Consider the following 25,755-nt stretch of genomic DNA (forward strand, 5'->3'; position numbering starts at 1 on the left):
CAGGTTGGTGGTGTACCTAGAACGCTTAGTGTGATCAGTGTGGAATACAAAATCTACCTGGAAGGGGCATTGCTGGCCAAGGAGATTACTTTCCTGCAAAAAGAGTACAGCTGTGGCGTGGTAAACGTGAGAACCGCCCCTCCTTAATGTGATTATTAAGGCTGTTAATATTCCATGACATCATGGCAAAGGGAGTCATGTGGATTGTAATGACTGGTAAGGCCTGTGCGCTCTATTCATGGATGCTAGGACCAAATGCAATAACGGTAGAGTGCATATTCCTGTACCAGCGTTACCATGAGTGATGTATCTTGGAAAGTGAGAGCACTGTAGATATAAACTAGACCTAAACTTACAACCAACTGGTCTGTTATCCCCAGCCCATCCCTGAACTGCCCACCACCCCACACTTCCCCCCCAGAAGCATCTGTTGCCCTAACAATCCCCATGTTTAGTGTTTACAACTCAATTAACAATTGGCAAAGACTAGAAACCACCCTAAAAATGCAATATATGAGGATACTATGTTGTTGACTTGGCATCTTGTATAGACTTGTGAGTGAGGGTAGAAAACGTAATGTTCGGCCTTCCCACAGAGACGGCTCATCCAGGCCCAGTGGCTTCCTCCAGGTGGGATTGCAGGCCCAGATGAGCTCTGTGGAAGAGCCCTTCCATTTGTTGCTCAGTTCGCAGGCGGCTACTATCTGTTTAGGTCTCGCCTGACCCAGCGCATGCGCTGGTCTGGCGAGACTTATTGAGAGGGCTCCAAAAAGTGCTACCAGGCCAGCCTAGAGCTACAGTGCATGTGTGCGCGCGCGCGCGCCGCGCTTTACCGTGATTACTTTCACTTTCGCGCCCGCTTTGCATAGCCAATAGGTCTCGCTTTTGGGACCTTATAAGTATTTAGTTATGCAACTGTTGCATGGCTAAACACTTATAAGGTCCCAAAAGCGAGACCTATTGGCCATGCCAATGCTTGTTTTCTTTTGTTCTCATGTTGTGCACGTCTTCCTGTTTTGAGGGGAATGTTTGAGCTTTAGCTCTTTCCTTTTGACTGTCCAGTCCCTTGCAGCCTCAGGAGATTTGAAGTAGGAGCTAGAGTTTTAGATCACTTTAAGCCTGGCTGAGAACATAAGCGTATACTTAAGGTTCATCATTCAGAGAATCTGTTTAACTTCCTCAAAGGACTTTCTTTGCTTTTGAACTAGGCAGGTATAGTCAGGAGAAACCTCTCAGGAGATGCGCCCTACACTTCCTCTTGAAAGACAATGAAGAAGAGGTTGTTCCTCCGTGCCCTGTTCTCAGTATCTTCTGCTTGTTCTTCTAAGATTTCGGACACGGTGAGGTGTGACAGAGGATTGCAGCTCTGTAACTGCTTCTTCCAGTGCTGCCATGTGTCCTTCTGTTTTGGAGATCTTGTCTTTTACGCTGCGTAGGTCTTCTCAGAGGAGGAGTGTTGCGTCCGCTCCTACCTCCCCTATTCTTGTTTCATGAGCCATGTGGGAAGCTTGTATTGCTTGTGATATGGTGCCAGTGTCTGACGAACTGAGAGGTTCGTCTGATTCGGGACTGATGCATTTGTTAGTTTCGGGACCTCTGTCAGCGGAAAGATAAATTGTCGATTTTGGTTTGCGCTCGTGAGGAAGGGGCAGGTCAGTCTCTTTCCATGGTTGTTGTCCTGATAAATACTGGTGTACCTGCAACAAATACAGCACTCTCCTCTGTCAACGGGGTGTCCAGAGGTAGGGGATCTCTGTCCCACAGGTGCCTCAGGGAGTTCCCCAAGCAGTGAGCACTCCTCCCGGGCCTCAGGGGGTGACGGCTTGCACAGGTTGGTTGGATTGAGGGTGTGCTATCAGGGTCTCTAGGCAGCGATCTGGATCAGGGTTATCACACAAGTAAGGGTAAGAGTAGGGCATCACAAGTTTCACAAAGAAAGGGAAAGAAATGCTCTCTGCATTTTAAAATCCAGGGAGCAGATGTGGAACTATCCTTACAAATGCACTGTATGCCAGAACCGAAAATCTTACCAATGCTTGTTTTAAGGCTTCAGAAGGTCAAAAAATAAATATGGGTCTTAAATGCTTGAAAGTAATCATTCTGGAACCATGTGGACTAGATGAATCGCTGTCAGGCTGAACATTTACTCACTCAAATGCATCTACAATCTGTGTAAACCTCTGACAGAAAGTAGATTAAGATTTTTAAGTCTATTTGCTGCCCAAAGGTGTTAAAAATATCGTAATCGAGACATTAATTAATATGTGGGGTTTGTATGTATAAAGCGCTTACTAAATTTGAAAGTAACATATCTGCTCCCGCTGTGGCAAGCCCCGCAGGGTTAAGGAAGTCCAAGACCCGGCTTACTTCAAAGCAGGTGATCAATAATCTAGAACTTGGAATGTGTTGAGTGTTTTGCTGCTTTCTATCTACTCTGTCGGATGAGAGCTCGAACAAGTGCTTGGGGATGACTGCAGAGATGTGCAGCAATGAGCCAGGATTCAGGAGTCCTGCAGAGGATGCGCCTCACTCCCTCTAAGATGCAGGCAGGCCCCTTGGGCTGCTTCTTCTTCTTTCCCAGCAATCTTCTGCTAATGAGGGGTGTGCTCAAGCTAACCAAGCTTCGAAGCCTGGGGTTGGTTTTCAGTGCAGTTCAAAAAGGACTAGGGGGCATATCAACAAGGGCTTTATCTCTGCTTTTTTGGCTTTAAAACCCAAAAAAGGAGAGATCAAACTAGCGCCCTATCAACAACAGGGTGCTAACATGCAAATTTGCATGTTAGCACCCTTTTACTCTACGCTTCCCCTTGCATCTCTAATGAGATGCAAAGGGGGCGTTCCAGAGTAAATTAATAGGAGAAATGTCGCTAAGCGACATTTCTCCTATTATCAAGAATGTCGCTAACCCTGTTAGAGACAAAAAAAGCAGCGCTAACCGCGGTTAACGCTGCTTTTTTACGTCTGGTATTTTTCAGACTTAGCCATGATATCCTATGGAAGGAGGATATCATGGCTAAGTTTGCCTGTCCCTATCAACAAGGTAACGTGAGATTATCGCTGGGTTTCCAGCGATAATCTCACGTTAGCCTGTTAGCGTGAGGATTTTTATCGCTATTGAGATAAGCGTTGCTAATAGCACGCTATCTCAGCGATAAAAATTCACGCTAGCCGGCGATAATTATCCTAGCGCTAAGTGCGCTTAGAGATAATTATCGCCGGTTGTTCTTGATATGCCCCTAAGGTCTTTATGTTATGACTGAGTTTAGAGTTCACAGTCGGGGATGGGATTCAGTGCAGCAACCTAGTCTAGCATAACACACTTGGGCCTACATTTACTGATGTAAATTGGTGCTTTGAAACACAAAGAGCTGTGGTTATCATTTTTGCCTCAAACTATTTTGCAATGAAAGTTAGTCTAAGTGCAATGCGGGGTCAGAACAGGACAGACATTCATTGGTTTTCACATAAAGCTAGATCAACTAATTTGTGTGACGACCTAATGTCAAATGAAACCAGATGCAAACAAGGAGCAAGCACAATATTGTGCAATATTCCTACACTTAAAATGAAAACCACAAGATTATAGAAACTTACATGGCTTACCTTGTGCTGAAAGTTGATGGTGGGTCCAGTTATGCGACCACCAATCAGGTATTTACCACTGGCCCGCCTTGGAGAGTTCTCCATTGTGCATAATAGGGTTACAGTTCCTCATGATATCCAAGGAACTCTGATTTGTCCCAAATCAGACATCAGTAAAGGAGAAAAGAAAGATTAAGTAAATATTATATTGCCACTTTCAGGCTGTGTGAATGATAGGACCTCAATGTGAAAGAGAAGCAATTCATGTAACAAACTTAAGCTAAGTCAGTAGGTCTTGCCTGTATAATGAGAGTGCCAAGCTATTGGCTTTGCCAATGTTTGTCTGAACAGTATTGTTCATAAAAAGTAAAAGAAAAAACCCAAATGCATGTTATGCTATCCCAAAACAGTATATTGGATTCAATATTTTCATTCCTTATCTATGGTACGGTTTATTTTTCAAATACGTTTCACTCAGGGAATTCTGAAATAATTTAAAAAGAATAAGGAAGTGTCACAATATAAGGGGACTCATTTACTTATACAGGATTCAGCCATTTGGTCGTCTATAGTAGCCAAGTGAGCAGATTTATGGACCTCCAGGTGAAGTGTCATGCTACGTACACCTTCTGCCGCAGATGCCAGCTGAGTGAGTGCAGCAGATGGCTCTTCTCCCAGTGCCATAAAAGGCTTTGTATGCCAAAGCTTGTGCTTCCATACAATATGTAGACATTGAACAAAAACTACCCTGAATATCGACTCTTCAGCCATATTCCAGCAATAGTATTCCTGGTGCAGTGCTTGTACAGATAGGAGGGTGGGAGCAACACAGCACAGGGAGGCGAGTATTTGGAAGGGGGAAACAGCACACGAGGGAGAGAGATAGAGAACACATGCATTTTCATGAAGTACTGAAAAAGGAAAAAAGTAGGTTCCCTAAATGAGAGCAGTGGAACGATACATGCCAGCCAGTCAAATGGATTGGAAAGAGAATATGCTGCTGGGAAGAGACAAACACAAGAAGAGGAAGGCAAGCCATCAAATAAGAATCAAGCAAATTACAGTGACTATCAGCCAACAAATGGTAAGCAATGGATGGGGGGGTAAGTCCACTGTAAGTTCACAATCGGTATTTGGCAACCAGACAGCTTGCGTAGTCTGGTATGCAAGACTTAACAAGCATTGGCATAGCCAATAGGTCTCGCCTTTGGGACCTTATGTGTTTAGCCAGAACTTTTGGATATGTTGTAGAGCATTGTGGCTGCTGTGCATTATGTTGAGAAATTATAATAAAAAGTGTTAAGCATTTTTGTTACCTTTATACAAACGAAGACGACATTATATATAACTGAAACACCTGATAAAATAAAGATTTTAACATAAAAAATGTCTTCTAGTTTTTTTGTACTTGTAATTATGTGTTACTGAGTGGAATGTGGAGTGCATTTATGTTGCATTGAGTAGAGTGTAATTATGTGGCGTGTAACTTTGTCGCACTGAGTGGTATTTTGTGTATTGTATTTATGTTGCATTGAGTATATTATAATTATGTGGTGTCTAATTATGTGCCATAGTGGTATTATGTGGAGTGTATTTATGTTGCATTGAATAGAGTGTAAATATGTGACGTGTAATTATGTGGTATTGAGTGGTATTATGTTGAGTCCATTTATGTTGCATTGAGTACAGTGTCAATATGTGGCATTTAATTATGTGGCACTGAGTGGTATTTTGTTGAGTATTTATGTTGCATTGAGTAGAGTGTAAATATGTGGCGTGTAATTATGTGGCACTGAGTGGTATATGGAGTGTATTTATGTTGCATTGAGTAGAGTGTAATTATGTGGCACTGAGTGGTACTATGTGGAGTGCATTTAAGTTGCATTGAGTAGAGTATAATTATGTGGCTTGTAATTATGTGGTACTGAGTTGTATGTGGCATGTATTTATGTTGCATTGAGTTGAGGGTAATTATGTGGCGTTTACCTATGTCATACTGAGTGGTATTATGTGGAGTGCATTTATGTTGCATTGAGTACAGTGTAATTATGTGGCATCTATTTATGTGGCACAGTGTTATTATGTGGAGTGTATTTATGTTGCATTGAATAGAGTGTAATTATGTGACGTGTAATTATGTGGTACTGAGTGGTATTATGTGGAGTGTTACTCACATTACTCGAGACATACAAGTAAATTAACTGTGCCAATTGGGTGACAGCCAAGGTTACCATGTTTAAAGGAGAGAGCACAAGCACTTTTGTACTGGCTAGCAGAGATAGTGTGCAGCGTCCTAAAGCCAGCGAAAACGATATCACCAAAAACAGGAGATAGGGAGGCAAAAAGTTGGGGGAAAGCACAGCAAGGATGCAGGTCCAAGAGAAGACTTCTGATAGGAGGCTACAAGGTGGAGAGGGAAGCCTCCTCGTGCAGAGATGCATGACCTGAGAGCCCCAATGAGGAAGGTCTTCCATCAGTTTTGGGGCTCATCTAGCCCTGTTAATCATACGTTATATGGGAATCCTGTAGAACAGAAGACATAGCAACGCACGGAGGGCTGTATCCACGCTGGGCACCCAATGCTCCAAGGACCATCAATCAGGGGCTTCTAACCACAGGGGAGAGTGTGTGAGAGTGGTGTGGGGCAGCCGGCGGGGTTAAGAGTATAACGGAAATGGTTAAAAAACCGCAAGAAGGTTATGGGCAGTAATAAAGGGTTAAGGGAAATTGTTATATTTATGGGTCTTCGGGTAATGGACCTTTCACCCAGGGTGCACAGGGGCTCATCTAGCGGAGGTCCCCACTCAAGAGTAGCTTTCCTCCTTGACGCGCATTTGTACGGATGGGTGCATTGGTGATAAAGCCACCAAGGGACGAAGGTCTGTAGAGGTCAGCGGGAACGGCTTAATGGCTGATTTAGGGTGGGGGCGGGGTTAAAAAGGCAGGCAGTGACTGGCATTGTCGTGGCACAGACCGTTGTTGCCCCCCGAATGTGTGAGCCCGGGCTAAGACAATCCCAGGTTGGCGACAGTCTTAAGGCAGAGGCAACTGAGTACTCAACAGGCCTCTAAAAGACCTATTACCAGTGACCGGGGCTTTGTTGTGTTTTTTCACCCCTCCTCTGTGCTTATGTCGGGTAGAAGTAGCACCCTCCCGCCGATTGTGAAGGGAGACGGTTTCTCGGATGGCTGGAGGCTCACGGGGGAGGGTGCTGGTGGCGAGGGTTAGAGGGAGACGTAGGAGCGCCACAGCGGGGGAAGGGGCAGCATTGAGGTTTAGTTACAAGTTGGGGGGGGGGGTGAGATGGGAAGGGGGCGTGGCCAGCCAGGAGATAGAATTTGTAGATAAGGGGAACAGGGGGGGGGGGGAGGACTGGCTATCAGCGAGTGGGCCAGTTCCTCAATCTGGTCTGTGTTATGTTATTATGTTATGTTATTAATTACTTGTAGCGCGCACGTTCACCGAGAGGTTTCATGGCGCTGGCAATAGCGTGTGCTGGGACCTTGACAGAATTACAAGTGGGCCTGTGCAAACAGCCACGTTTTGAGCATTTTCCTAAAGCACAAGAGGTTATATAAAGTGGGGGCCACTCGGCCCCCACGCCCACATAGCGGTGCGGCGCCCCCCCACCCCCGGCCTTTCGGTGTTGGGGGTGTGTCGCGGGGCGATGACGCGCGCGGCGCGCCCCCAACACCGATAGGTTGTTGTCTTCCCAGAGTCTGACCCGGAAGCAGACATTCGGCTTCCGGGGCAGGGAGGCGGGACGATCGGGGTGCGGGCCCCCAGTGCATCGGCAGCCGCCTTTATAAGGCACGGGGAGCAGGGGGGGCGCCCTCTTCCTCCTGGCTCGCTCCCCGCGTCTGCTGTGTGCCCCACACTCGGGGCGGATTAATTATTTCCTTTGTTGGTTGCAGGTTGCACGACGGAGTTCTAAACCGGAGGGTGATCAGGAAAATCTGGCTGCGGGCGTTTTTTCGGTTCGGTGGTGAGGCGCGTGCACACCGGAGGAGTGGAGCGAACGGAGGAAGGTCTCTGTCAGCTGTTTAAGAACGCGCCGGATATCTTTCACGGAGCGCTGAAGGTGCAGAGACGGGGGGGAGCGTCGAGTGCTGGTAAAGCGACTGGTAAGGTGTGGGAGCTGGTGCCGGTGGAGCGGAGAGATAGGCGGCAGGCAAGTGACTGTAACGATTAATTTAACTGGTGGCTGCTTGGTTTGCGAAGCAGGATACAGCAGGGCAGCCACTGGAGGGGAGACCAAATAGTAAAGCTGGATTTCTCATTTGTTTGAAGTGTTTTCACCCGTCAAGTGCTCCTAGTATATTGGTGTCTGCTTGGTTTGTGCTGGCTGCGAAGCAGGTTGCAGCAGGGCAGCCACCGGAGGGGAGACAAAATAGTAAATGCTTGCTTTACAATTGGTTTGAAGTGTTTTTTGGGTGTTTTCTCCCGACCAGTGCTCATAGGCTGCTGGTATTTGAACAATTAACCCAGTTTCGAAGTGATTCATGATTATTGCTGTGAATTGTGGATCTGGAGAAGGGGATTGATTTTGCAAAGTGTTTGTCCAGGCTAGTAATATTTTGTTTTTCGCAGGAAGCTTGACTCTGGTGCTGCTTTCCGGTTGCGGACAACAGAACACGGCAGAGCACAGCAACGGGCTGAGGACACACGGGTCTTCGGTGGTAAGGGGAGTGATGCGGGCCTGCATTTCATTGCTTCTGGAGGGCCGCGGGGCTTGAGACCTTCCTACAAGGGGTTTGGCGCTCGCCCACACGCTAAGACTAGCTTGGTGTGTTTTGCGGTCACAGTTGCATGGTGCTTACGGCCATCTTCACATCCTACATCTAAAAAAGGTATAATCACCGGTGTTTGGCTAGGTCTAGTTTGCATTACGATTGTCGCAATATGCCGGGGGCACGAGTTAATAGGAGTTCCCGCATGGAGCAAATGATGCAGGCTATGATGCGCAGGATGACGGCGATTGATAGGCGCTTGGGTAAGGTGGATGAGTTGGGTAGGAATGTGGCAGAGATTAATCAGAGGCTGGACGGGCCTCCGGGTCCACAAGGCAGGCCAAAAAGAATAGTCAACCCACCACGGCCCAGAGGTGAGTTTGTCACCCCTCCTAAGAGGGGCAAGTCTAAGAAAACTGCGCGCACAACGCCCAAGAATACAGCGGAGGGGGAGGATCTGCCAGGGGGAGCGCCTAAGGAGATTCCCGTTCTGCCCCCAGTGGCACCGGCGGGGCCAGCTCCGCTTATACCAGCTCTGCCACTCGCCCCTGTCGGGGTCATTCCCCCTGCCACCCCCGTGAACATTGCCCCCGTTGGGGTCCCAACCCCCCCGAATAATGTTGTCCCGGTGGAATTGGCATCACAGATAGCCGCTGTTTTGCCCTGGTTACAGTTGGGGGGGGGGGGGTATTACCATCCTCTCAGGATCATTCAGCAGAAGCATTGAAACTGGTTGAGTAGATTAAGTTGGCCAGGGCGGGGGAAGGGGCACCATTGGCACCACTTGCTTCCCCAACAGGTTCCACCAGCGGGCAGACGGCGAAAAAGGATGGGGCGACGTCACAGGGGATTGACAATGGTAAGGAGGTGGCTTTGCCATTACTTAAAGATGGTGCTATACCGTCAAGGAAGGAGAATTTGGGTCAACATGTGTCTCAGGCAGTGAAAGAGATGATTTGGGCGGGCAAATATATTAACATTTTCTCCTTGCTGCTCGACAATAGGGAACTGGAATACGCCAAGTCACAAAAGAAATGGATGTTGCCCAGTGAATGGAGAACAGAGTTGGTTAAGTTCAGGGTTGAGGAGACATTTGTTAACTGGATGAGGGCCTTTTCTGTGTTTAGTGCCATTACAGCTGAAAAGTCGCCCAATTTACAGGCAGAAATGGCCTGCTACCAGAGCAGGATTGCCATGTGGAGCGAGACACAAGTGGGGAATGGGTGGAAGGAGTATGACATTTCATTCAGGAAGGCTAAGGAATTCAATCCCTCTCTAGCATGGGATGTGGTGGATTCCTTGCCGTGGTACAATCAGATTTCTGGGGGGGCAGCAGTGATGGGGGCAACCGGTTCACAGAAAGTATACCCGGCCAAGCCGCAACAGCCCTTTCGGCATGCGCAAGGAAGTGAGGTACCAGGAAAGGGTAAGGGTTGGGGGGATAAAAAGGGCGTATGTTGGGATTTCAATAAACGGTCCTGCACTAGGGCAGCGGGCACATGTAAGTTCAAACACGCCTGTTCCTTGTGCGGGCACCCCTCACACCCAGAGACCTCCTGCAGATTTAAGGGTGGCAACCAGGGCTCCAGGGGGAGAAGGAAACCTGAATAGACTAGAGGAGGGTTTAGTGTCGCACACTCCCATCGATGTCATGGCTATGATTCCCTGGCTGAACAGATACCCGGATCACGCTGCGGCTAAATTACTTCAGGAGGGATTTTCTTGGGGTTTCAGGATACCGGCGGGAGGGTACACAGGTAGGACTGAGTGCAGGAACCAACTGTCTGTAAAGCATAACCCAGGGGTAGTGGCTGCAAAAATTGAAAAAGAATTACGCCTGGGTAGGTTAGCAGGACCTTTTGACGAGGTGCCAGTGCCCAACTTTGTTTTCTCCCCACTTGGTGTGGTCCCTAAGAAAGAGAAAGGCGAATATAGACTCAGTCATAATCTCTCAGCCCCAAGGGGGGCTTCCTTGAATGATGCCATAGATGAGAATGTCTGCAGTTTAAAATATGCCTCTTTTGATCACGCGGTAGTGTTGCTTAGGGGCCTGGGTCCAGGGGCTTTGATGGCCAAGTCTGATATAGAGTCTGCATTTCGTCTTCTCCCCGTGCATCAGGGGGATCACCACCTTTTGGGGTTCAAGTTTGATGGGAAGTATTACATGGACAAATGCATGCCCATGGGTTGTTCAATCTCATGTGCCTATTTTGAGACGTTCAGTGACTTCTTGGAATGGGTAATGAGGCAGGCAACCGGGCATCAGCAGTTCATGCACTACCTGGATGACTTTCTCTTCCTGGGTGAGGCGGGGTCTCAGAAGTGTGCACGGGCATTGGAGGAATTTTGCGTGCTCATGCGGGCTTTTGGGGTCCCGCTGGCGCCGGGGAAGACAGTGGGGCCAGCTACTTGCTTAGAATTTCTGGGCATTGAAATAGACTCTGTGGAGGGTCTTTTCAGGCTCCCAAAGGAGAAGGTATGTAAATTCAAGGCGGCATTAAGCGCGTGCCTGGCCAAGGAGAAGGTTTCGTTACAACAGCTTCAGGAAACAGTGGGCCAGTTGAATTTCGCGTTGAGGGTGATACCTATGGCTCGCCCCTTTCCTCGCTCAATTGCGCAGGCTATGAGGGGCCTGCGAGAAAAACACCACCGCACTAGACTATCGCTTGAGGTACGCCAGGACATGCGGATATGGATGGCATTCCTGGAGGACTTCAACGGCAGGGTTGTGTGGTCCGGCCCCCCCATTACTTCAGCAGAGTTAGGTTTATGGACTGACGCTGCTGGGAGTGTTGGGTTTGGTGCCATCCTTGGGAACAAGTGGGTCTCCCACAGGTGGCCGGACGAATGGGTGTTCAGTGAGTTGACAACCAACATTGGTTTTCTGGAGCTGTTCCCCATTTGTGTTGCATTAATGGTCTGGCCTGACCTCCTGCGTAACAAATCGGTAATATTCTGGTCAGACAACATGACGGTGGTGGAGTGCATCAATCAGCAAGCGGCACGCTGTAAGTTCATACTCCGCCTCTTGAAGGAGATTGTGTTGAGATGCTTGCTATTGAATGTTGTATTTAGGGCAAAACATGTACCAGGTGTCCTTAATAATGCAGCTGATGCACTCTCTCGCCAAAAAATGCAGGTATTCAGGGAACATCTTCCAACAGCAGAGCCTACACCGACTCATTTCCCGTCGGCACTCTGGCAGATTGGTGCCCCAAATTACCGGACCTCGTGGCTGCTAGCTTAGCTCCCAAGACACGGACAGCTTATGAAGGGGCGTTTGGTTCATATTGCACTTTCCTGGGGCGCGACTGGGAATCCAAATGGGCTCTGGAAAATAGCTTTACGGATTATCTGGGTAGTTTGCATCACGAGGGTTGCTCAGTGGCCACAGCTAACAGGCATAGGGCAGCTGTCTCCTTTTACGCACAGGCGAAGTGGGTGAAAGATCCGACTAACAACTTTGCGGTGCGGAAGGGTCTGAGGGGTTGGCGCCGCTTATAGGGCAGCACGGCTGACACTAGGAAACCAATAGGTTTGGAGAGGATGACGGCATTACTGCCTCCATTACATGGCGTCTGTAGCTCGGGCTGGGAGATACAATTGTTTAAGGCAGCGTTTACATTAGCCTTTTATGGGGCGTTGAGGCTGAGCGAGTTGGTGGCAGCCTCTAAGGCAGATAGGCAGGGGGGTATCCAATTCCTGAACACAACAATTCAGGGAGACACATTGTGGGTGACGATTAGGAGATCGAAAACTGATCAGGAGTCCCGGGGGGAGACTGTGGTACTGCACAGGGCAAGGGCCAATCCTTGCTGCCCGGTACACCACGTGGAGACTTTCATCAAGCAGCGAGGTGCACTGTTGGGTGGGCCACTTCTATTACACGCGGACGGCACCTCTTTAACCAAATATCAGTTCAGAAGAGTCATGGAGTTGACTATTGCCTGGGTGGGCCTTGACCCGAAGGAATTTGGCACACACTCCTTTAGGATAGGTGCAGACACTGAGGCAATCGCAAGGGGTTTACATGTTAACAGTGTTAGAAGAATTGGGAGATGGTCACCCAATTCCAATTGCTACAGACGGTATGTGCGGGTACACATGTTGTAAAGTACCTAGGGTATTACTGACATCGGGTTTTTCTTTTCTGGTTTTGCAGTTCCTTCGCTCTGTGACGCAGGCGGAGAGCTCGCTTCGAGTCATCAGCAGGATTCATCGGCGACTCATCGAGGTGTGAACAGTCAGGAACACAGGACGCGGTCAGGCAGGGTTTGGATTGTTGGTCATTCTTATGTCAATTGTGCTAAAACTGTCTTTTTTGCAGGCAAGGGTAGAAGGGAGCTAGAGCACGAAGGTTGGTCCATCTCTTTCTTTGGGAGGGGGGGTCTCTGCCTCAGTCAGTTTAGGGGATTCTTTGCTGAGTTGGTCGCCCAACATACAGCCCCACCGGCGGTGGTGATTCTTCATCTGGGGGGGAATGACCTTGCTGGACTGGGTAGGAGGGTCCTCCTGGAAGAGATCATTTCAGCAGCGGGTTGGATAAGGAGGGTGTGCCCTGATTGCACGGTAGTCTGGTCTCAGCTGATACCGCGGCTGCAGTGGCGTGGGGGTGAGTCTGTCAGGGCATTGAATCACTCGGTAAAGAGGATCAATACCAAGTTAGAAAAACTTTTCCGAAACTCTCACTTACAGACCATCCCTCATGGGGCTATTTGGGGGGAGGATTTGTACTTACAGGATGGGGTCCAGTTGACGGAGGCTGGGAATAGAATATGGTGCGATAATATCCTAGCTTGGTTGAAGGGCTCTCTGAGGTAAGGATGACCTTTAGGCAGGAGTTGTGGGGGGGCCAGATCGTCGGGAAACAATGCTGGCCTGTGGCGGTAAGGTCATGATCGGTGAGCAGCAATTTAAGGTCCTAAGGGGGGCGTCACCATCCACGGAGGGGGCGGCCCAGGGGGAGGGGCCACTGGTCCCTCCTAGAACTTCAGGGGCAGGAATATCCGCTAGCTGCTAAAAATGCGGGGGAGGGAGTCACGCTTTCCTTAGGCTGGTAGCCACCCCGCACATACACCATGACGTCAGCATACGACGCAAAGTGTAAGGGCCCTCCTTGTTGGTTAAATGGAGTTCATGATGCAGACGGGGTAGGCGGTCCCCTGTCGCGCATGCGCACCTCTAGGTAAGGGCGTGGTTAGTAGGACTTGACACCGGTTAGCGACCTTGCCGTCCGGCCAGATATGTTAGAATGCAAAATTCAGGCAGGATGTTAGATTCGGATAGGAAACACGCTGTATTAGACGTTTGTTAAAGTTAGCCTTTGATATTTGTCTACGATCCTGTAAATCTAATGTCGTGAATTTTGCTTATTCTTGCATAACTGAAGTAATGTTGATATTCATCTTTTTATTGTTTTATATGGCCGGGGGGTCCCTGACCCCCCGCCTTCCAAAGATAAATTTGCTTCTGTCAATTCGTCAAGGTGGTGTGGAAAGCTGGGAGGGGAGGGTAGCCAGTCACGGACCATGTTGCAGGATCGAATTTCTAACGGAAAGGAGTTCCAAAGTCTGGGGGCCAGCGTAGCAAACCTGCAGCCATCCTGACGTTGTAGCTTAAAAGACGGGGTGACCAGGAGTTGGAGGTTAGCGGAGCGAAGATTGCGGGAAGGGGTGTACCTGGTTAGCAGGTGATTGATACATTTGGGACTGCGGCCGTGAAGAGACTTAAAAATGATGCAGGCCGTCTTGAATGATGTGCGTTGGGGGATCGGGAGCCAGTGAAGATTTTTTAACAGGGGTCTGGCAGATTGCCATCTAGGTTGCTGATGGATCAGTCTGGCTGCCTGGTTCTGGACCAGTTGGAGGCGTTTGCATAGAAAGAGTGGTAGACCCAGGTAAATAATGATTTGATTTGATTTATCTATTTGTATAGCGCGCGATTGCCCGAGGGCGTCTTGGCGCTGAGATATACCACTGGGTCTGATGATGTTGACTACAGATGTGTGGAGAAAAGCCATGTTTTGACTTCCTTTCTGAAGGATTTCAGGGATGGGCTAGTTTTTATGTCTAGTGGTAGTTGGTTCCATATTTTTGCTGTACCAGGAAGCTTCTTCCGCCCCAGTTAGTTTTCCGAAATCTAGGGACCCTGATGCATTTCGTTTGGCTGGATCTGAGTAATCTGTTTGGCTCATATAGTTGCAGATGTGATTTTAGAAATTGTGATCCAATTCCGTTTAGTGCTTTGTATGTTAAGCATAATGATTTAAAATGTATCCTACTTACAATTGGTAGCCAGTGCAGATTTTTTAGTTTATGGCTTACTTGTTCGAACTTTGGTATTCCTAGTATCAACCTGGCTGCTGCATTCTGCAGGCGTTGTAGTTTAAGTAGGATTTTCTTCCTTGCTCCGGCGTATAAGCCGTTCCCGTAATCCAATCTGGACAAGGCTAATGCTGTCACCACTGTCTTGCGTGAATCATACGGTAGGTACGGTAGAATCTTTTTGATCATTTTTAGAATGTACCAGAGTGACGAAGCTAGTTTACTGGCTTGAGCGTCGAAAGAAAGGTTAGTGTCTAACATAATCCCTAGGTTTTTTACCTTTTCTGACGGCTCTGGGCATCTTCCCATATCTTTAGGCCACCATATGGGGGACCATATGTTTGTATCTCTTCCTAGTATCATGACTTCGCTCTTGTCCCCGTTTAACTTTAAGCAATTCATTTTCATCCATTGACTGATTTTTGTCATGCAGATTTGAAATTTTTCTGCTGTGTCCTGTACCTCCTTGCTTATTGACACCACAATTTGGGTGTCGTCAGCGTAGGATATAGGAGTGAAGCCGTTGTTCCTTATTATTTGTGCAAGTGGAGCTACATATAAATTAAAAAGAGTAGGGCTCATTGATGAGCCCTGCGGGACTCCGCATGGTAGATTGAACAGCTTGGATTTCGCTTCTCCTAATTCTACTGAGAAAGTTCTATTCTCTAGGTAGGAGCCTGTGAGAGCGCATGCTGTATCATGTATGTATGCTGTTTTTAATCGTGTAATAAGGATTTCGTGGCTGACCGTGTCGAAGGCCGCCGATAAGTCGAGTAATATCAAGGCGGCCTTCGATCCATTGTCCATTATTTGCCTAAGCTCCTCCACTGCTGTGATCAGGGCAGTCTCCGTCCCATGTTCTACCCGGAAACCGAACTGGGAGTGATCCAGCCAATCTCCGTCCGTCAAATGTTGGGATCGCTGTTTATTTAGCAGTTTCTCCATGATTTTTGCGGCAAAGGGGATCCTGGCTATGGGTCTATAATTGCTGGGATTTTCGCAATCTAGGTTGGGTTTTTTCAGAAGTGGCCTGATAGATATCATCTTCCAGTCATCTGGGAAGATATTGGTGTTGATAATTTTGGAGAATAATTTTTCCAGTACTAGGCTTAGTTGTATGGAACAAACCTGCATTATTTTGGGTGGACAAGGGTCCGTTGGGCTGCCTGAGTTGGTAGTGTAGATCTCTTTCTCAATCTGTTCGGCTGTAGGTGGTGTAAATCTAAAAACTGATTGATCTTGTTGAGTTGGTAGCTGTGATGTGTCCCCTTCTATTGTCTCAGTGTTCTGATTTTTGAAGGAATCGTACACTGATGAAACTTTATTCACGAAGTATTCTCCTAGTATGTTGCAGAAGTCTGATGAAAGTGCTTCTGGGTTGTTGTTTTCGAACTTTGATAGTTTTTTGACAGTATCAAAGAGGGTTTTGCTGGAGTTTTTTGACTCGTTGATCTTTTTAACGAAGTATTTACTTTTTTCTGCTATTATTAGTTTTTTGTAGCTGTTTAGGGTATCTTTGTATTCTTGTCTGAGTTGGGTATCGTAATTAGTTCTCCATTTTTTCTCGGCTCTTCTACAAGTTTGTTTTTGTGTTTTTAAAGCTTCTGAGAACCAGGGTTGTGATGGGGTTTTTCTTTTAAGCGTAGCCTTTTTTTGTGGGACTGTTAGATCGACTGCCTTCTCTATCCATTCATTAAATTGTTTGCAGGCTATATTACTGTTGTCGTCTAATGTAGGCTGGGATATTTGGAGTTTTTCTATAAATGCTTGGTTGTCAATTTTAGACCAGTCACGGTAGGTTACTTGTTTAATATGCTCCACCGGTCTTCTAGTGTCCTCTTTAATTTCCAGTGTGAATCTTACTAGTTTGTGGTCTGACCATGGGATTGAGAGAGTGTCAATTTTGTTTAAACTCTGACATGATGTGAAAATACCATCTATCGTATGTCCGGCATTGTGGGTACCTAATAGAACTTTCTGTTTCAGGTCGAAGTTTGCCATTGCATCAATGAATGCTGCTATTTTAGGGTCTGAATTTTTCTCTAGATGCAGATTGAAATCACCTAAGATGGTATAGTCTGGACATGACACACTAGATTCAAGAAATGGACTTAACAAGTCTATTAAGGGAGTTTTTGCACTAGGTGGTCTATATATTAGTATTCCATTAAATGTGTAATTGTTTGTAATTTTTATTTGGAAGGTTAATGTTTCGCAGTCTGGGGTGCTACCTTTATGTGAGGTTTTAGTTCTAAGACCTTCCTTCGCTATGATTGCTAACCCTCCTCCCCGTTTTATTTTTCTGTCAGCTCTGTAGAAAGAGTATCCCTCCGGGATCGCTAAGGCCAGATCAGCATCTGATGCCTCATCTGCCCATGTTTCGGTAATGAATAATATATCAATGTTTTGTTCATCTATTAGTACGGCTGTTTGAGTATTATGTTTGACCAATGACCTAGCATTAATTAAACCTGTTTTCAAAATATGGTTTCTATATCTTGGAGTCTCGGTTTTATCCATATTTTTAACGGGAAGAAAGTCGAATGTGAGTGGGCAAGACAGACATTTCTTACCTTCTTTGTGTGGCTCTATTTGAGCGCATGTGATGTTTGGTCTCAGCCCTCGAAGTTCCTGGCTGGAGTATTTCCACTGTATTTTGTCGGGGTTATTTTGAATAGGGGATATGGCCCTGGGCCCGGTCTTGGCGCGGACGGGCGCAGACGGGCTTGCCTTAGGCGCGCCTTCGGCACGCCATCGCCGCGCCCGCTGCGCGCGTCCGCTGCGCGCGTCCGCTGCGTGTTTGTGGAGGGCACATTTTCTAGTGGGATGGGAGGGGGCGTGGCCTGCCTCGGTGGGCGTGGCTTGTACTCGCTCCGATTTTGGCGCCAAGAACTCCGACCCGCCGCAGCCCTGAGATCGGCAGCGCGGGGAGTTCTTAACAGGTGAGGTGGGGGAGTGTTCTGGGGTATTGTGCAACAGCTTTAAAAAGCGATTTTCAGTTAAAAGCTATCTTTTAAAAACAGTGCAACCCTTTATCAAAACACAACAATTTTAAAAGTAATCTTTAAAATCAAATTACATCTCCCGGCTATCTTGCCTCAGGAGTGGTAATCTCTGACAGCGGCGTGTGTTCCTCTCGCTCTTAAGGTCTAGCGAAGGGGGCGTGGCCTGCGTCGGTGGGCGTGGCTTGTACTTGCTCCGATTTTGGCGCCAAGAACTTCGACCCGCCGCAGCCCTGAGATCGGCAGCGCGGGGAGTTCTTAACAGGTGAGGTGGGGGAGTGTTCTGGGGTATTGTGCAACAGCTTTAAAAAGCGATTTTCAGTTAAAAGCTATCTTTTAAAAACAGTGCAACCCTTTATCAAAACACAACAATTTTAAAAGTAATCTTTAAAATCAAATTACATCTCCCGGCTATCTCGCCTCAGGAGTGGTAATCTCTGACAGCGGCGTGTGTTCCTCTCGCTCTTAAGGTCTAGCGAAGGGGGCGTGGCCTGCGTCGGTTAGCATAATCCAGGTGAGATAGTACTAAGGCTATCACAACCTCAATTAGCGCAGAGTGGGTGAACATGCGACTAATCTTCCTGATCCTGCGTAGCTGGAAGAAGCAGGTCGAGACTACTGTACCTACTTGGGATTTTAAAGATATGTCGTTGTTAATGGTCAGCCCTAGGCTTTTCACCGAGGTGGAAGGAGTGGGGGGGGGAGCCGAATTCTGTGGGCCAATAATGTGGGCCCCAGAGAGTTTGGCTGTTCCCGTTCAAGACTAGCTCAGTCTTGCTGGGGTTCAGCTTCAGGTGGTTTCGGTCCACCCACTGACGGATGTGGAGCATGGTGCCCTGGAATTCCCGAATTGATTCAGGGGAGTTGTCTATCGTGAAGATCAGCTGAAGGTCATCAGCATAGTTAAAAGTGGTCGTTATTTGTTCCTTCAGGGACTGGATCAGGGGTAGCAGATACAAGTTAAACAACAAAGGAGAGAGTGAGGGTCCCTGAGGGACCCCACATGTTGCGGATAGTTTAGGCGCAATAAAAGGGGCTAGGCGTACCGCTTGAGTGAGGCCGCTAAGGAAGGACCTGAGCCAACTGAGGGCTGAGTCACGGATGCCGGCCTGTTCGACACGGTCCATCAAGATGACATGGTCGACCGTGTCAAACACGGCCGAGAGGTCCAGAAGGACCAGAGCCTGAGGGATTCCTTTATCAGCATTACCTCGAAGGGCATCCAGAACTGCTGGAATTACTGACTCAGTAGAGTGAGCAGGGCGGAACCCTGCCTGATGAGGGTCTAAATAGTCAGACTGCTCAACAAAATTAGACAGACAAGCTGCTACATGAGCTTCAAGGATCTTGGACAAATAGGGGAGCAGGGAAATAGGCCTGTAGTTGGCTAGATTCTGGGGTTCTGCACCTGGTGTTTTAAGGAGGGGGACTACGACTGCATGTGGGGGAGGGGTTGCGCCAACAGGCACCGCGGCATGTTGGTGGTGCTTCCCGGCCCTTACCTGGTGGGGCAGCACATAGAGGCTCTCTCTGGGGAGGCTCTCGGCGCGCACCACGAATAGCACTCTGATAGCCTCCGGTCCTGGATTCATTAACATTAACCAGAAACAATAGCACTGTGTTTGCTCGGTCATCCCCCCGATGGGGCAGTGCTTGCAAAGCCTTGTGGCTTCTAGGCGCTAACCCATTCCACTCACCTGGAAGGGAGGTACTTTGAGGCTGCCACGGCCTCCTTACGGTGGATACACTGTGCTCGCCGAGGCAGGCTTCTGGGAGCAGTCAGACGTGTTCTGGAGTTGAGGGAAGGCGTGCACTTGGGATGGGGGGCAGCCCGGATTACGGTGGGTTAGGCCGGTGGAATGATGGGGGGGAGGCGTCGGTCCTCTGCCCTCCAGGATTGCCGGTTTTGGTGTAGCCCTCATGCTTAGGGAGAGGATGCAGGAAGCTGCTCGAGTCATGGACGGGTGTTCAGGGCTCGGTCGTCATGCCCTCGGCCTTTCATCCTTCTGAGGCCGGTGGGATTGGGGCTCACAGGAGGGCGTCGGGCGCGATCTAGGACACTACCGGCAGGGGGGACATGCGGAGTAGTAAAGGCTGGGCCTCGAGGGCGGGAGTGAGTTCACCCCTCTACCCGGGCCTCGTAGGTCACGTTAAGACAGGGAAAGAGGCGCCAAGGTTTGGGTATGGTTGAACGGGAGTATTTTGTTTTCATGGGGTGGCGAGTGCCGTTGCAGCCGCTCTGAGTGAATGCTGTCCTGCGGGCGGGGGTCGCATGGTGAAAGCAGGGGAAGGAGAGAAAAAATAAAAGCAGATGGGGTGGCGGTCCTTGGACAGGAAAGGGGGGGTGGCGAGGCTTGCTGCAGCCTGGGCCTGCAGGTCGTTTAGAAGGTGGTGTGGAAACGGCAAGATAACTATTCAAACTGACCTCGGCCTGTTAAGTATTAGACGTCAATTAGGCCCACATGGTCCTTCCATTCTGCAGTTTCACGGTGTCCCAAAAGATTGATAAAAATATAACAAAAGCCAGAGAAAAGTAAACTACAGGACAATATGCACGGAGTGCTACTGAGGGAGCAACATTATGCTTTAATTTACACTTACCCTGAGGTTCAGGGCTTTGCCTATTTGTATTCATGTGTTAACAACGTGCACCACCATTTATTCATTCCATCCAAAATGCATATGAAAAGGTCCCTGCTTGCACGTCTAAGATTCTTATCTTAGGACTTGATTACTGCTAAATGCTAACCTGTTAAAGTACAAGCGCGGTCGTGAAAGTGAAAGTGACCGCGCTGGGTTAATTAGTAAAGGAATTCGCACCAGGGCCAGTGCAACCACCATCTGTTTCTAATTAAGATAATTGGAAACAGATGGTGGTCGCGCGCGCTCCCGAGGACCCTAGGCCAAGGACTAGAGAAGGCGGGACAGGCACCTGCCTTGAGCCAATTGTGTGCTGCCTTTCTTAGAAAGACACACGCAAAGGCCAATCGCGGGTTAATTTAAAAAAAGTGTGTGTTCAGCGCTCAAAAGCCCTTACTTAATGTCTCGCAGAGCAGCGCATGCGTGCTGGCTCAGGCGAAACCTAAAAAGTACTGCTGGTGACGAGATTATAGGCGAGTGTTACTGAAGACCTCTGTTCTTGGGTTGCTTTGTTTATATGCTAAGGGTGATGGTATTGGGTATTACTTATTTTCGGTGCATGAGGACTTTTGGATAGTAAATTTGTTTTTGTATATCTGAATTTACTATATTCGTGATGAAGTCAATATTATTGTGCAGCATGCATAGCCCAAAAATATGACAAGAATTTATAGCCTGCTTATATAAGAATTGCATAATATATGCGGTTAAGACTAACAAACTGCATGACAACTGCAGAGCAAACCATTATGCAGAACCTAATTACTAACACTTAATGCCAAGGGAGTAGCGTGCTATTAGTCTTAAAGCTGCTCAGTAGAAATTAACCAGATAGTAATTACTCAGGCCATACTATGTGCATAAAGGAGCCTAGAGTCTTTATCGTGGTCCTTGGTGCCACAGAAATGTGTGGGTAGGTTCTCTGGTGCTACAGGGGACTGCCTTCCAAGCGGGGAAAGAGGCTTTGTCTGTGGTTCGTGCAAATGTCATCCAAGACTAGTTTTGGCACGCTGTTCAAGGCTCCATTAGAGAGAAGGAGATACATGTAGTTGAAGGACTTCAAGAGTGTATGGCTATCAGGCCTCGTTTTCATCCTGATTTCAAGCATTCCTCACACAAAACTGTGTTGGATACAAGTAGGCCTGGGACTTCATGTAATCCAGGACTCATGCTCGGGCCTTGGGTTGGTTAGGCCTCGATTTTGCAGCAAGGGTCTATGGGGAGCAGTTATGATGGTTTATTGCAGAAGTAGATCGGTGAAGTAAATAAGATGACTGGCATTTTAAAGTAAGGACTTTTTAAAAAGCAAGCATTGGCTAAGCCAATAGGTCTCGCGTATGCAGCAGCTGTTGACTTTGCCAATATGTTTTAGCCATGTTGTACAGCAGCGTGGCCGCTGTTCAGCATGGTCAAAAGTTAGTTGGGCAAAGGAGAGTGGCATGGAGTGGAGTGTCGTAAAGTGGAGTAGAGTGGAGTGTTATGGAGTGGTGTGGAGTGGCGTAGAGCATTGTGGAGGGAGTAAAGTGTTGTAGAGTGGAAGGGAGTACAGTGTCAGAGTTGAGTAGAGTGTTGTAGCATGGAGTGGCATATGAGTGTCATGGAGTGGTGTAGAGCAGAGGGGAGTGATGTAAAGTGTGTTGCTTTGAGTGGAGTAGAGTATTGTAGAGTAGAGTGGCGTAAAGCAGAGTAGACTGTTGTAGTTTGAAGTAGTGTAGGAGAGTGGAGTGGCATAGAGTGTCATAGAGTGGAGTGCTGTATAGGGGAATAGTGTGGAGTTCTATTGTAAAATAGAATGGAGTAAAGTGGCATAGTGGATGTTGCGCAGCGTGTCATAGAGCTGAGTAGAGTTGTAGAGTGCCATAGAGTGGAGTGGCACAGAGTGTCATATAGTGGAGTAGAGTTTCATGGAGTAGAGTGCCATAGAGTGAGGTATTGTAGAGTGTAGTGTCGTAGAGTGAAGTGTCTAAGAGTGGAGTTGAGTGCCCTGGAGTGAAGTGGCGCAGAGAAGATTGGCGCAGAGTGCAGTGGCGTAGAGTGCATTGGTTTTGAGTAAAGTGGTGTAGAATGGATTGGCGTAGAGTGCAGTGACATAGAGTAGTGTGGCTTAGAGTGAAGTGGTGTTGAAAAGAGTGGTGCAGAGTAGATTGCTGTGGCATGGAGTGCAGTGGCGTAGAGTGCAGTGGCATACAGAAGATTGTTTCAGAGTAGAGTGAAGTGGCGTAAAGTAAAGTGGTAAAGGGTAGAATGCAGTGGCATAGAGTACAGTGGAGTGGAGTGCAGTGGTGTGGAGTGCAGTGGTGTGGAGTGCAGTGGTGTGGAGTGCAGTGGTGTGGAGTGCAGTGGTGTGGAGTGCAGAATAGCTTATAATAGTGGGGAGTGGCATAGGGTGTAGTGGCATAGAGTGTAGTGGCATAGAGTGTAGTGGTGTAGAGGGCTGTAGAGTAGTGTAGATTTGAGTGGTGCTGAGTAGCGTACAGTGGCGTAGCGTAATGTGGTGGAGAATGCATAATTGCAGAGTGTCATAGAGATCAGTGGCATAGAGTAGAGTGGAGCAAGATAGAGTTGTACAGAGTAGAGTGGCGCAGAGAGCAGTGGTACAGAGTAGAAAAGAGTGGTATAGAGTGCAGTGATGTAGAGCACAATGGTGTAGAGTGGCGTAGCATGCTATGGGGTAGAGTGCAGTGTCATAGAGTATAGTGGCACAGAGTAGTTGGCATAGAGTGCAGTGGTGTAGAGTGCATTGGTTTTGAATAAAGTGGTGTTGAGTGCACTGGCGTAGAGTACAGTGGTTTACAGTAGAGTGGCATAGAGCACAGTGGCATGGAGTGGTGCAGTGTAGAGTACAGGGGGTTGCATGCAGTGGCATAGAGTGTTGCAGAGTAGAGTATGGTGGCATAGAGTGCAGTGGTGCAGAGTAGCTGACGTAGAGTACAGTGAACTAGAGTGCATTGGTTTAGAGAAAAGTGGTGTTGAGCGCTTTGGCGTAGAGTGCAGTGGTTTAGAGTAGAGTGGCGTAGGGTGCAGTGGAATAGAGTGGAGTGGCGGGGATTAGAGTACGGTGGTGTAGAGTAAATTATTTCAGAGTAGAGTGAAGTGGCATAGAGTGGAGTGGTGCAGGATGGAGTGGAGTTGTGCAGGGTATACTGCAGTGGCATAGAGTAGTGGCGTAGAGCACAGTGGAGCATAGTGCAGTGGCACAGAGTGAAGTAGGGTGGCGTTGAGTGCAGTGGCATAGAGTGCAGGGGTGTAGAGTAGATTGTTTCAGAGTAGAGTGAAGTGGCGTAGAGTGGAGTGGTGCACGGTAGAGTGGAGTGGTGCAAGGTAGAGTGCAGTGGCAAAGAGTTGTGACGTAGAGTGCAGTGACATAGAGTGCAGTGTTACAGAGTAGAGTGGCATAGAGTGGATTGGTGCAGGGTAAAGTGGAGTGGCCTAGACTGGAGTGGTGTAGACTGCAGCGGTAAAAAGTGCAGTGGTATATAGTAGAGGGGGTAGAGTGCACTGGCATAGACTAGAGTGGTGCAGAGCAGAGAGGCGTAGAGAGATGTGATGTAGAGTGCAGTCTTATAGAGTGCAGTGGTGCACAGTAGGTTAGAGTGGCATTGAGTGTTGTGCTGTAGAATGTAATGGCATGGAATGCAGTGGCATAGAGTAGAATGGCGCAGTGGCGTACACTAGAGTGGTGCAGGATAGAGTGGTGTAGAGTTCAGTGGCAGAGAGTGCAGTGTTGCAGAGTAGAGTGTTGTAGAGTGCAGTGATGTATTATAGAGTGATGCAGAGTGCACTGGTGTAGAGTGCAGTGGAGTAGAGTGGGGCAGAATAAAGTGACAAGAGTGCAATAGTGTATAGTACAATGGCATAGAGTGCAGTGGGGTAGGTAGAGTGTTGAGTCGAGTATAGTGGTGTAAAGTGCAGTGCTGCAGAGTAGATTGGCGTACAGTGTAGTGGCGTAGAGTACAGAGTACAGTGCAGTGGCATAGAGTGCAGTAGTGTACAGTGAATGGTTTTTGCATAAAGTGGTGTAGAGTCCATTGGCAGAGTAGAGTGCAGTGGTGCACAGCAGAGTGGAGTAGCGCCGAGTGGGGTGGAGTGGCAACAAGTGCAGTGGTGTAGAGTAGTTTGTTTCAGAGTGGAGTGGATGGTGCACATTAGAGTACAGTGGCATAGAGTGCAGAGTAGATTAGAGTGGCATCGAGTGGATTGGCATAGAGTGCACTGACGTAGAGTAGAGTGGCACAGAGTAGTGTGCATTTGCGTAGAGTGCAGTGGCCTGGGGTGCAGTGTTGCAGAGAAGAACGGCATGGAGAGAAGTGGCAGAGTGGAGTGGCGCAGAGTGTAGAGTGAAGTGGCGAAGAGTGCAGTGTTGCATAGTAGAGTAGTGTGGGGTATAGTGCATTGGCATAGAGTTGAGTGGTGTAGAGTGGAGTGGTACAGAGTAGAGTGGAGTAGCATTGAGTGGAATATGCATGGTGTGATAGCACACTTCCATTACAGACAGCACATCTTCAAATAAAATCATCATTACATTTGCACAGACATACAGTTTTACTGATAAAAGTATATAGCGCACAAATGATAATGTGTGGAAAAGTCATCACCGATTGTACTGATTTGTTTTCATTGTTTTAAAATATTTGTTTCCACCACTGTTGGAAGGTGGGTTATTGGTAGGGGCAAATGTCGGTCTGCCACTAGCAATAAGGCCACCAACACATAATAGGACCCAGCATAGGTCTTAGAAAATTATTCCTATGCTCAACCCTTGGTAACGTGGCTGCGAGCAGACAGGCTTAATTTCAAAGACAGGTATTTAAAGCATTCAAAAACACCATTTCAGTAAATAATTAAGACACAACACAAAATAAAAATCCAACACCAATTTATAAAAATATGTAATATTTTTATCTTTTAAATGACACCAAAACGAAAAAAATCCACTGTAGGGAACCAGAGTTATGAATTTTTAAGGATTAGTCACTTTCTAGTGCTTAGAAACCAACAGTGCACCTTTTAGTCATTTCGTTTTCTCTGACAGGGACACACCTTTAGAAACGGTTCTGAAGAATATCTCACCACTGTGTAGCCTTCTTCAGTAGGCTAGGTCCAATTAGAACTCCTTCCTGAAGTTCTGCTTGCGGGTTCCAAAGTATCCAACACACAGTCCAAGGTTCTGGAATCTCCAAGAGGGTCCTTGAAAGTGTGAAACTTCAATTCCGCAATCCACTTGAACAAAACCCTTTCAAATCCACTGGCACTCCAGGCTGGGGATTCTTTGTGGGGATGTCCAGGTGAGCTCTATTAACCTGTAGCTTGCAGGGAGTCTACTTCTTAGTCCTTTTGTAGCAAGGTAATCCACAGGGCTGCAGTTTTCAGATGGCTCAGTTTTCAGAGGTCAGGCCTTAGAAGTCTTTGCACAGCAGAACTTCGCAGCAGGGCACGTCTTGCTTCAAGTAAGTTTCAAGCAGCAGATCTGGAGGGCTC

General features: G+C 47.8%; 1 pseudogene; it reads right to left on the reverse strand.

The window, feature by feature from the left end:
• Positions 1-25,755, reverse strand: part of LOC146860724 (uncharacterized) — a 102,846-nt pseudogene that overhangs the window by 54,157 nt on the left and 22,934 nt on the right.

This window comes from Triturus cristatus, chromosome 3_1, assembly GCF_964204655.1.
Source record: "Triturus cristatus chromosome 3_1, aTriCri1.1, whole genome shotgun sequence".
Classification (NCBI taxonomy): domain Eukaryota; kingdom Metazoa; phylum Chordata; class Amphibia; order Caudata; family Salamandridae; genus Triturus; species Triturus cristatus.